General features: G+C 39.8%; 1 long non-coding RNA gene across 3 annotated transcripts in view; it reads left to right on the top strand.

The window, feature by feature from the left end:
* The window catches only part of LOC144578592 (uncharacterized), a 366,916-nt gene that overhangs the window by 261,440 nt on the left and 92,361 nt on the right, over positions 1-13,115 (top strand). For all 3 annotated transcript variants that reach the window (XR_013524698.1, XR_013524696.1, XR_013524697.1), the window contains one exon: positions 390-460. This is a non-coding gene — a long non-coding RNA (uncharacterized LOC144578592). The remainder of the gene's footprint in view (positions 1-389; positions 461-13,115) is intronic.

Below are 13,115 nucleotides of genomic sequence, written 5' to 3'. Positions count from 1 at the left end.
ATTTGTTTTTACCATATTTCATTCTATTTTTATTAATGTTTCATGTTACATAGCATTTGCATATGGCAGTTACCTCTATTCCTTTTAATAGACCTTTGCTTTGTTTCCAGTTTGGGAGGATTAAGAATAAAGTTTCTATGAGCATTCTTGTGCAAATGTTATTGTGGGTATACCTGAGATGCTGTGGCTGTGTCCCCACCCAAATCTCATCTCCCAAATCTCATCTCAAATTGTCATCCCCATATGTCAGGGGAAGGACTTGGTGGGAGGGAGGTGATTGGATCATGGGGGTGATTTCCCCCATGCTGTTCCAGTGTTAGTGAGTTCTCACGAGATCTGATGGTGTTGTGACGGTTTCTCTCTTTTTCTCTCCTGCTGCCTTGTGAAAGACATGCCTGCTTCTCCTTCACCTTCCACCATGATTGTAAGTTTCCTGAGGCCTTCCCAGCCATGCAGAACCGTGAGTCAATTAAACTTCTTTCCTTTATAAATTACCCAGTCTTTAGGAAGTTCTTTATAGCAATGCGAAAATTGACTTATATAATACTCATTTCTCTTGGGTATGATCCTAAGATTGAAACTGGGGGTCATAGGGTCTTACTTAATTTTACTAGGAACTGGCAAGTTGTTTTCCAGAGTAATTGAATTATTCTGTATTGTATATTCCCACTAGCAATGTGTGGGAGTTCCAGTCACTCCATATCCTTGTCAGTACATATATCATTCTTTTTTATTCCGTCTCAGCCTACGGGAAAACAGGATTATTATTTTCTCCATCAGAGTTTTCTGCCATATTGTTGTACTTGCTGCCATATTGCATATATGTCACTGTTCCTACTGGGGACCTAAAAAAAAATTTTAAGTTCATGGTTTTTTGTTTTCACTCTGGATTTCTCCCAACTGCCATCTGCCTTTCCTTGTCTCCTACTCCAAACCTTACTTACTTTAAGACTGTTAGGAAAAGTGGAAAAGGATATAGATCAAGTAGCTATCTCCTATTATATTCAAAGTAAAAGATATATTAGAGAAATAGGTATAAGAAAATCTTCATTTAGGGCCAGGTGCAGTGGCTCATACCTGTAATCCCAGCACTTTGGGAGACCGAGGTGGGTGGATCACCTCAGGACAGGAGTTCGAGACCAGCCTGGTTAACATGGTAAAACCCCATCTCCACTAAAAATACAAAAATTAGCCAGGTGTGGTGGTGCACACCCATAATCCCAGCTACTTGAGAGGCTGATGCAGGATAATCACTTGAACCCAGGAGGTGGAGGTTGCAGTGAGCAGAGATCACACCCCTGCACTCCAGCTTGGGTGACAGAGTAAGACTCTGTCTCAAAAAAAAGTTGGGCGGGGGGGGAAGGAATCTTCATTTGGGTACAATCTAGTGTACTGGAAAATTCTAGGATTCTGGGTTCAGACGGCTCTGTCCCTTACTGACTGTGACTTTAGACACATCATTTAATAGCATGGAATTTCAGAGTCATTGACTATAAAATACAGAGAGTAAAAATGAAATGACACGAAAGATGTTAAACATTATGCTACAGACTGGGTACTTATTCTCAAGTACATTTCAGTTTTAGTTTGTATCGGTCAGGATGTGCTGTGGTAACAGGTAGTCCCCAAATCTCAATGGTTTAGCACAATTGGAAATTCATGTCTTACTCACATTCTATTTCTAAATCTGGTTGTTGGAGCTTCTCATCAGTCACTTAGGAACCTAGTCTAGAGGAAACTTCACTTTAACACCAGGTTACATGAAAAATGGCATTGAGTGCTAGTGGGGAAAGTGGAGGGTGAAGTCAGGTGTCAAGTCAACAGATGTGTGCTGAGGAACCTATTCTGTGGTAAACATTGGAAAGACAGAAACAACCACGATGACAGAATGTGGTAGCTGCTTCCAGGAGCTCACAGCATAGTAATAGCAGCAATAACAAGGACAACAGCAACCGCGGCTGCAGCAGCCAAAGATTACTAAGCCCAGCACTGTATCAAGAACTTTTTATGCTGCAGATATTTTCCAAATCACAAAACTCAGATAAGGGAAAACAGAGCTTTATTTTCTGTAACTGAATTTAATTTGACTATTAAGCACCCACTTCCACTGCAAAATTGAATTAGAGAAAATGTAATCACTTCTGGTTTAAAACTCAATCTCTTGTGGATACTACTCACTTGACCCAACTTTTTCTCCCTTGTATTTCTCTGTATCTTTCTCACTGTGTTTCAAGTTCCTGTTGTGAGGTGCAGGCTTTAGTCCTGAGACATGCCAGACTTTGGGGAGAAGTATCATCATCTGTTGTTACCTGTTCTCACCTAGTGTAGCTATGTGTCCCTTTGTTTCTACCACTGCTGACTGATCATGGTTCTATATTAGCCTTTTGTTTTGGGGTCAATGTATCCACATCCCTAATCCACAAATGTGAGGATGTTTTTGGTCTTCTGGTTCCCATAGCCATTTCTGTGCCCTTCTTGGAAACTTAAGTGCTCCTGGCTGCCCTCTCCACACCGCACTGGCATGAGGATCTGCAAGCCTGTCCTCAATCCTCTCCACCCAAAAAATCCCCATAGGCATTTCTACTCTGTGGCTTGGGTACCATGTGGGACAAAGAACTTCTCTATAAATCATATAGATTCCTGGGAAATGAATCAGTGGCTACCCTGCTCTGGGATTTCCCTATACTTATTTATAACTGTTTTCTCCATCCTAGACCATAGTTACTCTGTTTATCCAGGGTCAACATATACAAACCTAATGGTTTTAAATCACCTTAAAAAAGTTGCTCCTGAAAAGATAGGCCAATCAGTGTTCCAGCTAAGGATGGAAACTAATCAATACTATTTTGTAATATGGATACTAATGGTGCAAGTTTCAGGACTGAAATACAAGCAAAGGCCTGAAGCTGGAATCAATATGAATTAGGATTCGGTGTCCATTCATCATGAAGGCTGATCAGTTGTTGGCTTTGAACAGAAGACTCATGCCTTGATTAGAGCTGTCAGTGGTAGGGAGTAAATTAAAATGTGTTTGTGCTTCACTAGTGTGTTTGAATTTTAAATCACTGGAAATCCCTGTGTGGCCTAAACTGGAAGTTTCCTCGTATGCAAAGGGATGGAGTTGGAACAGATAGTTGATCCCTAAGTACCCTTCCAGCTATGAGGTATTTTGTTTCATAATAGGATGGTAAACAATCTTAACTCATTCCTTTGTAACTTAATTTTTCTCCATCAGGAAAGAATAGCAACCAGTGCTTGGTATTTAAGGAAAACATATGTTTATAACTCATTTATATGCAGTCATATACATTATAAATGAGAGTCCAAAAGATACCTCCCTTAATAAGCAAGTGAGAATTTATGAACTCCTTTGCTTCCAACTCACTGCTATTATTTATCTTGTATTAATGGCCTCCCTACCCAGTAGACTGCTCTGAGTCTATTACCTTTCTTTTTTTAATGACGTCTTTCAGATTTGGTGCAAGCCACTGGGCTCTCGGCTCACTTGCAATTTCTCCATTGTTTATGAATACACTGATTTATGTCATGGTGATGTAATGGCTCATTTTGGGTCTAATTTTTACTCACACTTGGATTCAAGGCATCTGAGCATGTCTTATGGGCTCGACAAGCATCTTGTTTAATGTGTCGATTTTCATGATAATGACAGTTGTAAGGGGTGATTGAGAAGGTGGTTTATAAATGATGCCTTGGGAAGAAGGACATAGTATAATGATTGCTGGCTTTGGGGACAGACATTCTGAGTCCCACTTTCTACCTCTGTAATGTTGAGGGAGGTTAACTAGACGGCCTTGATTATGTATCTACAGAATGAGCACAATTATAACCGAACTCCTATGGGGGTATTAAGAGTTCAACATGGTAATATTTGTTAAAGGACTTAGCAATTTGCCTTGCACAGAGTAGGTGTTCAGTAATCCTTAGCTGCTGTTGTAATGTTTCCCCTACACCTGGTCCCATGAACTTGTTTCTGAATTTCTCATCATGGAGGGCTCTAGGGAGAAGCCAACAGAGCTGTTTTCACAAGGTACCATGTGAAATGTTAAGGTGGATCCAGAGGTCCTAGAATTTACATTTAAAGCCAGGAGCTAAGAAAATGAGTTATTACTGTTCATGACCTCATTTGTCCCTCAGGCTGGTGAGGCTTAGGGGAGCTCAGGGTACATTTATATTTGCTTTCTTATATCTATACCTTTCTTTTTGTCTTGGCGGTGTTTTTCAAATTGACAGAGCCACAAACTAACTAGAAGCACCCCCACATACTCCTCAGTAAGAATAATGACTAACATTTGGAGCATGTACTAGATGTCAGGCACAATCTTGTGTGCTTTTACATGAATATCTCATAGAATCCTCACAGTAATCTTTTGAGGGAGATCATTATTTTATAAACGAAAAAGCAGAGGCTTAGGGAGATGAAGCCAGTTTTGGTTTATATCAGTCAGGATGAGCAGTGTTGTGCTGTGGTAACAAGCAGCTCCCAAATCTAAGTGGTTTTGGCATAATGGTAATTTACTTCTTACTCTTACTGTATTTCTAACACTGACTGGAGTTTTCTCATCAGTCTCTTAGCAACCTAGGCTGAAGGAGACTTCACTTTGACACCAGGTTACACAAATGATAGCACTGAGTGCTAGCTGGAGTAAATTCAGGTGTTGAATCATTTATGCAACAAATGTCATCAATGAAAGAGGGAGGTGACATTCAAGTCTTGCCTGCCTAGAGCACCCAAACTTAACCACCCCATTGTGAACATAATCCCACAGCTCTCAAAGCCCTCACATTTTCACCAACTAGTTCTGTTCCTTTTGTGATTGATGATGCAATTTCAGTATTCTAAATGTTATATTTACATAGATTGAGGTTGCTGAGACACTTCACACAAAACCATCTAGCCATAAATTCCAGAGAAACCATGCCATGCAGTTGTAAATTCCTTCATTTCTCCCACCGGTACAAGGTCTTGGTGTGAGCAAAGGTTCGCAAATGATGTTCACATCCAAACACTTGACACTTCTTATTTTTAATCAAGATATCTTTTGCTTGCCACTTTTGGCACTCTGCTTATGCAGCCTTCTCTAGTATCCAGATAGCAGCTATTTTCTCTGTTACCCAATTAACCTCCACTGAAGTTTCCAGTATCCTTATACCTGCAGAAAAAATTTCCTGGAAAGAATACACTTTTTCTCAGAGCCTAGATGGTGATGGATTGTACCATGATGATTTTTGTTTACCTGCACTGGTGGATCTTCCTTTCCTGCTGGAGGTGAAGATCTCATTCTGCAAATGCACTAATGTTATGTAATTCTCATCGCTGCAAGCCTTCTACACATCTGGACTAATGGTTCCAGCTTCCATGATGATTCTCATATTTTACCCAATTCCATACTTGAATGGTTCTGTCCTGCCCCTGGTAAAAGTGACAGTTGGCATCTAGGTAAACTTAAATATACTAGCTTTATATACCTGGCTCATAACATGTGATGATAACAGCAATCACCACATAAGTTTCAATCATATCTTTCCTCGCAGAATGGAGATACTCTTGGTTGAGTATTTAATTCAGTTTTGTTAAAACTTGAAGTCATCTTAAAACAGCCCTGCCTAAACATTTAACATCAGGAATTCATGAGCAATGGGACCCCAAGGACAAAAAAAGGGAATGTGTAGTCAAATCCAGCCTTGCTTGTCACAGCAGACTGGAGCTTCACGAATTATTAAGCAGGCACTGGGAAAAACAAAGGGGATAATATTCTTTCCGTTGTAGTAATTTTTATCAATGCAAAATGCATTTTTGGAGTCTATGTGGGATAATTTCCACCCACTTTGCATGTAGAAGATACGCATCCAAGTCCGCAGTCTCAGAGGTGGAAGAAATATCTTTATTTTCTTTGTGTCTACTAAACTTCATCCCAAACCCTCAAACAGTTAGGTTGGTTAAAATTAAAAAAAAAAAAAAAAAAAAAAAAAGTCGTTACTGAGGCTTCCCTACCCCTAGAGTTTATTTATTAAAGTATTTATTGAATTGAAATCTTGAAATAGGCCTTTCTGCTGAGGTGCACATGGTCTGAAACCATGTGACTATCTTCTATTTTAAGCGTGGAGCCCAAGACCCTTTGGAGGCGTTGCTGTCCCCTTACCCTGGGGTCCTGCTTTCAGAGGGGTACTTGATAGCTTGTCCTTTAATACCTAAATTTATTGGGTGCTGCTCCTTCATAAAGGCCAAAGTTCCTGCTGTGCGTGAGACACTGACTTCCTGTGTTCAACCCCCTTTCAATTTCTAGGGGTGAAAATCCTGCCTCTTGATGCTAGTTTCCCCTTCCTGGGTCTGATAAATCCAGTTCGTATCTTCATCTTGTGAATCCTCTGCAATCTGCTCTGGCAAAAAACCCTAAGATATCTTTGAGATGGAAGACCAAACATACAGCAAAGAAAACACAGATTAATAATTCAAAAAGTTATCTGCCACTGGTAAAAAAAAAAAAAGAAACAAAATTAGAATCAAACCATTAATTTTTCCATACACTTTCTCCTGCAACAGTGAATATACTACAAGGCTTGGATCCTATAATAATTGGAATAAGGTTTACAGAGCTATATTCTATTTCCTAATTGGATCATTAGCAGTTCTACAACCATCTTATCTCATGGGTATCCACCCTGCCTTTTTTGGTTGGGGTGGTTTTCTTTTCTTCCCCCTTTCAGATCTTGATTTTGCAAATAAGGACTGAGAAGTGGCATTAAGATCAGCCTCGTTATCGCATTGCAGTTTGGCACCATATCCCTCTCTCCATCTTTATTAGCAGAGTCTCTGATTTTTTAAGCTCATTTGCATAATGTCTAACATCCTGGGTTTATTCAGAAGGCCTTTTGATGAAGGAATGAAGAAGATCTTCTCTACTCCAAAGGGCTCTTCATTAAGACACAGTGAAACACAGCACCTAGGAACGCAGACTCCGCAGGCAACTGAAAAGCCTGAGTTTGAGTTCTACTTAGCTGCTTCCTGGCTGTGTGACCCTTGGGAAGTTATTCAGCATCTTTGAACCTCAGTTGCTCCATGTGCAGCAATAGCAGCTACATCTCATGACCAATCTGAATCACTCCATAAAAAATACAACAGTGTCCTGTTCATACTACTGGGCATCGTTATCATTATCCTTTTATCTTTGTTAATGTAAACATTTTACTGAAGAATGACATACACACAGAAAAGTGCCTAGGTCATGAGGATAAAACTCAAGGGGTTTTCAGAAATTGACACATCTGAGTCATCGGCATCTAGATCAACAAACAAAGCACTAGCAGAACTCTAAGAGCACTTTCACAACTCTTTCATACCATTACATCCTTTCCCCCAAGGGGGAACTACTCTCCTGACTTCTAACAATTGCAGGTTAGTTTTACCTATTTTTGAACTTTCTATAAATGGAGTCATACAAGATGCACTATTTTTGTCTGATTTCTTTTTCCTGATACTTTTTGTGAGATTCATCCTCTGTTTTAGCAGAAATAATTCCTTTTTCTTTGCTATATAGTGTTCCATTTTGGGACTATGCCACAATTTTTTATCCATTCTACTTTTGGTGTACATTTAGGTTGTTTCTGATTTTGGGCTTGAAATACAGCAATGCTATAGTATATTCTAATGAATATATTTTGGAGAATTTGCATACGTATACATTTTTATAGGTATATAAGCATGAAATTACTAAGTCACAAGTTAGGGATCTATTCAACTTTAGTAGACACTGCCAGTGTTCCCAAGTGTTTGTAAAATTTACGCTCCCTCAAACAGTGAAAAAGAATTACAGTTGATCTACGTTCTTACCAGTGTTTGGCACCATTGATCTTGTTCATTTTAAACAATATGGTGGATGTGTAATCATACTGTGAGTTATCTACTAGATATCTGATATTTTATTTTTTCAACTTTTCATTTGAAAATAATTTCACACTTATAGACAAGTTGCAAGACTAGTACAAAATTGTATGTTCTTCACCCATATTCATCAACTGTTCATCATTTTCCACATTTGCTTTATTATTTTCTCTCTGTAGGCACACACATACTGGTTCTTAAAAATGTGAGATGAGTTTCAGATACCATGCCTCATTTACCACTAAATATTTCAGAGTGTGTGTACCAAGAACCATCTCTTAAATAAACACAGTATAGTAATGAAAATCAGAAAAACTCAATATTCATACAATATAATTATATAACCTATAGATCTTATTAAAATTTTTCCAAATGTTCCTATAATGTTTTACAGCATTTTTTTTCAGGCTCTGGATTCAGTCCAGGATCATGCATTACATTTCGTTTTCATGCCTCTGTAGTCTCCTTTAATATGGAAGATTTCCTGGCTCTTTTTGTTTTTCAGGATATTCACATATTTTGAAGGACATAAGAATGACTATAATTTTGGCTTACTGGATGTTTCCTGATTAGATTGAGGTCATACATTTTTGTTGAATTATTATATAAGTGGTAGTGTGTTCTTCTCAGTACATGACGTTGGTTTATTCTATCATTACTGATGTTGACTTTTCACCATAAAATGACTTTCATCCCTTTGTAATGAATAAATAATTTTAGGGGATATACTCTGAGGCTGTGTAAGCATCCTGTACTTCATCAAACTTTCACCCACTTACTTGAGCATCTATTGATGATTCTTGCCTGAATCAATTATTACTATGATGGTTGCAAATGATAATTTTCTAATTCCATTATTCCTCTCCATTAATTAGTTTGCTTTCTACAGTAAGGAGAAGTGCTTTCCCTTCCCTCCATTAATTAATTAATCACTCATCACAATGGAGAAATAAAGACATTAGATCAAGAAGAACAACACCATGCTATATCCTAGAATAGTGGGCATGACAGAGGAAACAGCACTTGAGATCTGAAAGACAGGTAAAAATTAGGCTATCAAAGAGGACCAGAAAAAAAGTGAGGCAATGGGAAAAGCACAAGAAAAGGCTGGGAGTTGAAAGAGAAATAGAAAAATTCAGCATGGTTGGGGTATAGCAAGTGAAGGGAGTGAAGGTTGAGAGGCTGGAAGGAAAGCCTGAGGCACTTATTAAGATTAACTCCTCATTCATGACAGTGGGTTGGTTTCTCTATTTGGAAAGAGTTTTTTCACTGTGTCTGCCCATGTCAGGTCCACCCATACTCAAATTCTCATCTATTTCTTTTAACTATTGCTTTTAAACAGAAAATCCCCAAGTTAAGTGGATTAAAACAATGCTTTATTATGTCTTAAGTTTTTGTGGGTCAGCAATGGGGGCAGGGTTCAGCAGGGTGGTTCTTCTACTCCATGTGACATTGGCTTCAGTCGCTCACTTGGCTGCCTTCTTGATTGCCTGGATTGGGTTTGGAAGTCCAAGAAGCTTCTCTCTCACATTTCTGGGGACTTGATGCCTCTTCACATGACCTCCCTCCCTCCAATGTGATGGCTCACTGGCTAGAAGTCAAGCCTAAGCATCTTTACAGGCACAGTGGCTCCTTCTAAGAGCAAAGTGGAAGCTGCCAGGACTTGTAAAGGTTATTACTTGTGGCCGGGCACAGTGGCTCAAGCCTGTAATCTCAGCACTTTGGGAGGCCGAGGCGGGTGGATCACGAGGCCAATAGATCGAAACCATCCTGGTTAACATGGTGAAATCCCGTCTCTACTAAAAATACAAAAAATTAGCTGGGCATGGTGGCGCGTGCCTGTAATGCCAGCTAATCAGGAGGCTGAGGCAGGAGAATTGCCTGAACCCAGGAGGCGGAGGTTGCAGTGAGCCGAGATCGCGCCATTGCACTCCAGCCTGGGTAACAAGAGCGAAACTCCGTCTCAAAAAAAAAAGGTTATTACTGGCACAAGGCACTGCCATTGCATTCTATTGACAAGTTACTAGGCCAGCCCAGATATCATTGGGAGAAAAAAATGGAGTTCATTTTTTGACAAGGAGGGAAGAATCGTTTGCAGTCATCTTTAGAGACAATCTATCAGGCCACCTCTTCCAGGAAGTCTTCTCTGACTTCTCCTGTCTCATTTTCTACCAACTTATCACAATTACTGTTCTGGATCATTATTAGGCTCGTTTTATGTAGTGCTTTGTGATATTTCCAAAATTTTCCAAGTGTCAATATTTTAGCTTTACTGATTCCTAGAGTAGGCCCTTTTTTAACTTAAGTGCAGTAATTATCTAATTATATCCACTGAAGAAGATAAAACTACCTTTATTTTTTAAGAGAAAGAAAACCAAGTCCCAGATGGAAAACACAAATTGCTTAAGGTTTTCTGACAAATTAGGGGTAGAGTTAGCATTGAAACCCAGGTCTGCAATTCTAAAATTGTGTTGCAATCTTCCTACATATAAAATAATAGTTTATTGAGCAAAAACCACATGCTAGTTCCTTGCTTAGTGCTAGGGATTGAGAAATGTGTAAATGCCCTTAGTCTAACCAGGAAGGAAGACGTGTCAACAAGTACTGACTACACAGTATTTAAAGGCACCGCATGTTAAGTGCTCAAGTGGAGTTCTGAGACCCCAGTCCAGGGTTCATCAACCCTGCCAGGAAAGGTTGGGGAAGGCTTGACCATGGCAGGGACATTCGAATTGCAGCTTGAAGGATAAATAGGAATTCAGTAAGGAGAGGAGCGGGGAGGGAAGATTGATGGGAGTTGAAGTTGGAGAATAAGGTTCCAATTGTAAAGAAAGGGAAGGAAAGGAAATCAATGTCATTGAGCCTCCCTTATAAACTTTCACATGCCTTGTCACATTGAATCCTAAAACTATCTAGCTCTGAAAAGGCCATTCTCATATTCCCATTCTTAGATAGGAAACCAATGTTCAGAGAGATCAAATCATATACCAGAGGCCACATTACACAGTTTAGACTTTATCTTGTATCAGGAAGCAACATTTTCAAAACCAGCTCATGACCTGACCTGACAGAGAAATGAACATTGTCATATGGAGGTGGGAAAGAGTGGGTAGAGAGTAACAGTGTCAGATTTAGGAGGAGGTTGTACTACCAGCCATGAATTGATGAGAACCTTGATGAATTCAATGGCAACAGGATGGAAAGGAGGAGCTGAATTGAACTTAGGGTAGTGTTTATGAGATATAAATAATGAGAATGAAGCACTGGTCAGATACAAAAATGAAGGGAGAAGAGTCAAGAGTTCAAAGCTTCTAAGTTTGGCTGATATTTTCATCAGTGGGGTTATGGGAGTCATAGAGCTCAACTGATGTCCCTTACTTGCTTCACAAGTATCTCTGAATCTCACTTGTCCATACCTGAAAATGCCGATAAGATAATAGTATTACCTGCGTCATTAGCTAACTTAAATGAGCTAACACATGAACGATGCTGAGCACAAAGCTTGGTCCATGGCAGTGAATATCAATTCATTCATTCATTCATTATCTACTGGAATGAATATCTAATTCGTTCATTCATTCATTCATTCATTCATTCATTCATTCAATGAATATCTACTGGATACCTTCCACAGGCCAGAAACTCTGTTAGGCCCTGGGAAGACAGACTATAAATAAGATTCTCAAAGTTCCTATGCTCATGGAGGTTACATTTGTATTATGTCTTGTTCTTACACAACACACAATAATTCAAAAGTTAATTGCAGAGAATAGTAAATACACGAAGGAAACCCATAGGTTAAGAGATAAAGGGAAGCTGTCAGGGACATTTTAGATGGGGAATGGTTCTTAACTGTAAGTGACCTGCCCCACTGTCACCCAGCAGACATTTGGCAATGTCAGGAGACTTTTTGATGGTCACAGCATGGAGGAAAGTACTACTGGCATCCAGTAGGTGGAAGCTAGGGAAGTTGCTAAACATCCTACAGTGCACAGGACAGCCCTCCCATGCAGAGAATGATCTGGTCTCAAATGTCAACACTGCTGAGACTGAGGAACCCTGAGACAGGGTTAGGAAAGAAAGTCTTTTCAATGAGGGTATATTTGGGCTGAAAGCTCAAAGATGAGGAGGAACCAGTTATGAGAGGAGCTGACCAGAGAGCATTTCAGAAAGAGGAAAGAGGAACTGCAAAGCCCAGAGGACGGAAAGAGCTTCTTGTACTCAGGGATCAGAAAAGAGAACAAATGACCCGAAAGCTATGAGGATGGGACTTGGCACGTGCAGAGATCAGAGAAGAAGTTAGCAGCTGAGTCATGCAAGATGTTAGAAGCCACATAAAGAGTTCTTCTTTTATTCTAAGAATACTAGGAAGCCATTGGAGCACACTGAATGGCTCACCCTCTGTTCAGTTTTACATTTCACATTGAAAAAAACTCACACTGGCTGCATTGTGGATTAAAGAGAGTAGAAAAAATCAGAAGGCTGTTGCAGTAACTCATGCAAGAGATGGTGACATGGAGGCTAGGGTTTTATCAGTGGATGTGGAGAGAAATGTACAGGTTAGAAATATATTTTGGAGGTAGAGCAGACAGCACTTAAAGACATCAGATCCCAGGAGTGAGGGGGAATAAGAAATCAAGGATGATTCCTAGGTTTTTAGCTTGAGGCACTGAGTAGGTGGTGGTGGTGTTTACTGAGTTGGAAAGATGTCAGAAGGAACGGGCTTGGGAGGTTGTTTAGGACTTACAGGTTTGAGATGCTAATTTTTTATCCCAGTGAAGTCGCGGGTATGCAGACAGCTGGATATACAGATCTGAAGCTACCGAGGGAGGTCAGGGCTGGATAAGTAAGTTTTATTACCATTATATGTTAGGGCATATTTTATAATACAATTCCTTCTTACCAAAGTCTCCCTGCACATCATCTTGCATGCAGATGTCTGAAGTCTCAGGGAGGCATTTTCTTGGAATCACTGCCAAGCCCAACACTGTGATATTTTTAAAGTGTCACATCCTCCATGCCCCTCTTTGAATTGAGTCACACGTTTAATTAAGTTTTCACTTACAGCCCAAGTAAAGGGAAAAATAACCCTAAGGAATTGATCCCCGCCTGCAGAGCTTTGGAATTTTGGGCAGCTCCCCTCTCTGCTTCCTTCTCTCATTCTGTCTTTTATTTCCCCCTCTTATTTGCTAGGGACATTTTCATCATCCAGTTC

The sequence above is a fragment of the Callithrix jacchus genome, chromosome 12 (assembly GCF_049354715.1).
Source record: "Callithrix jacchus isolate 240 chromosome 12, calJac240_pri, whole genome shotgun sequence".
NCBI classification, from domain to species: Eukaryota; Metazoa; Chordata; class Mammalia; order Primates; family Cebidae; genus Callithrix; species Callithrix jacchus.
The sequence above is the reverse complement of the archived record's forward strand: the minus strand, read 5'-3'. Positions and strand labels throughout refer to the sequence as shown.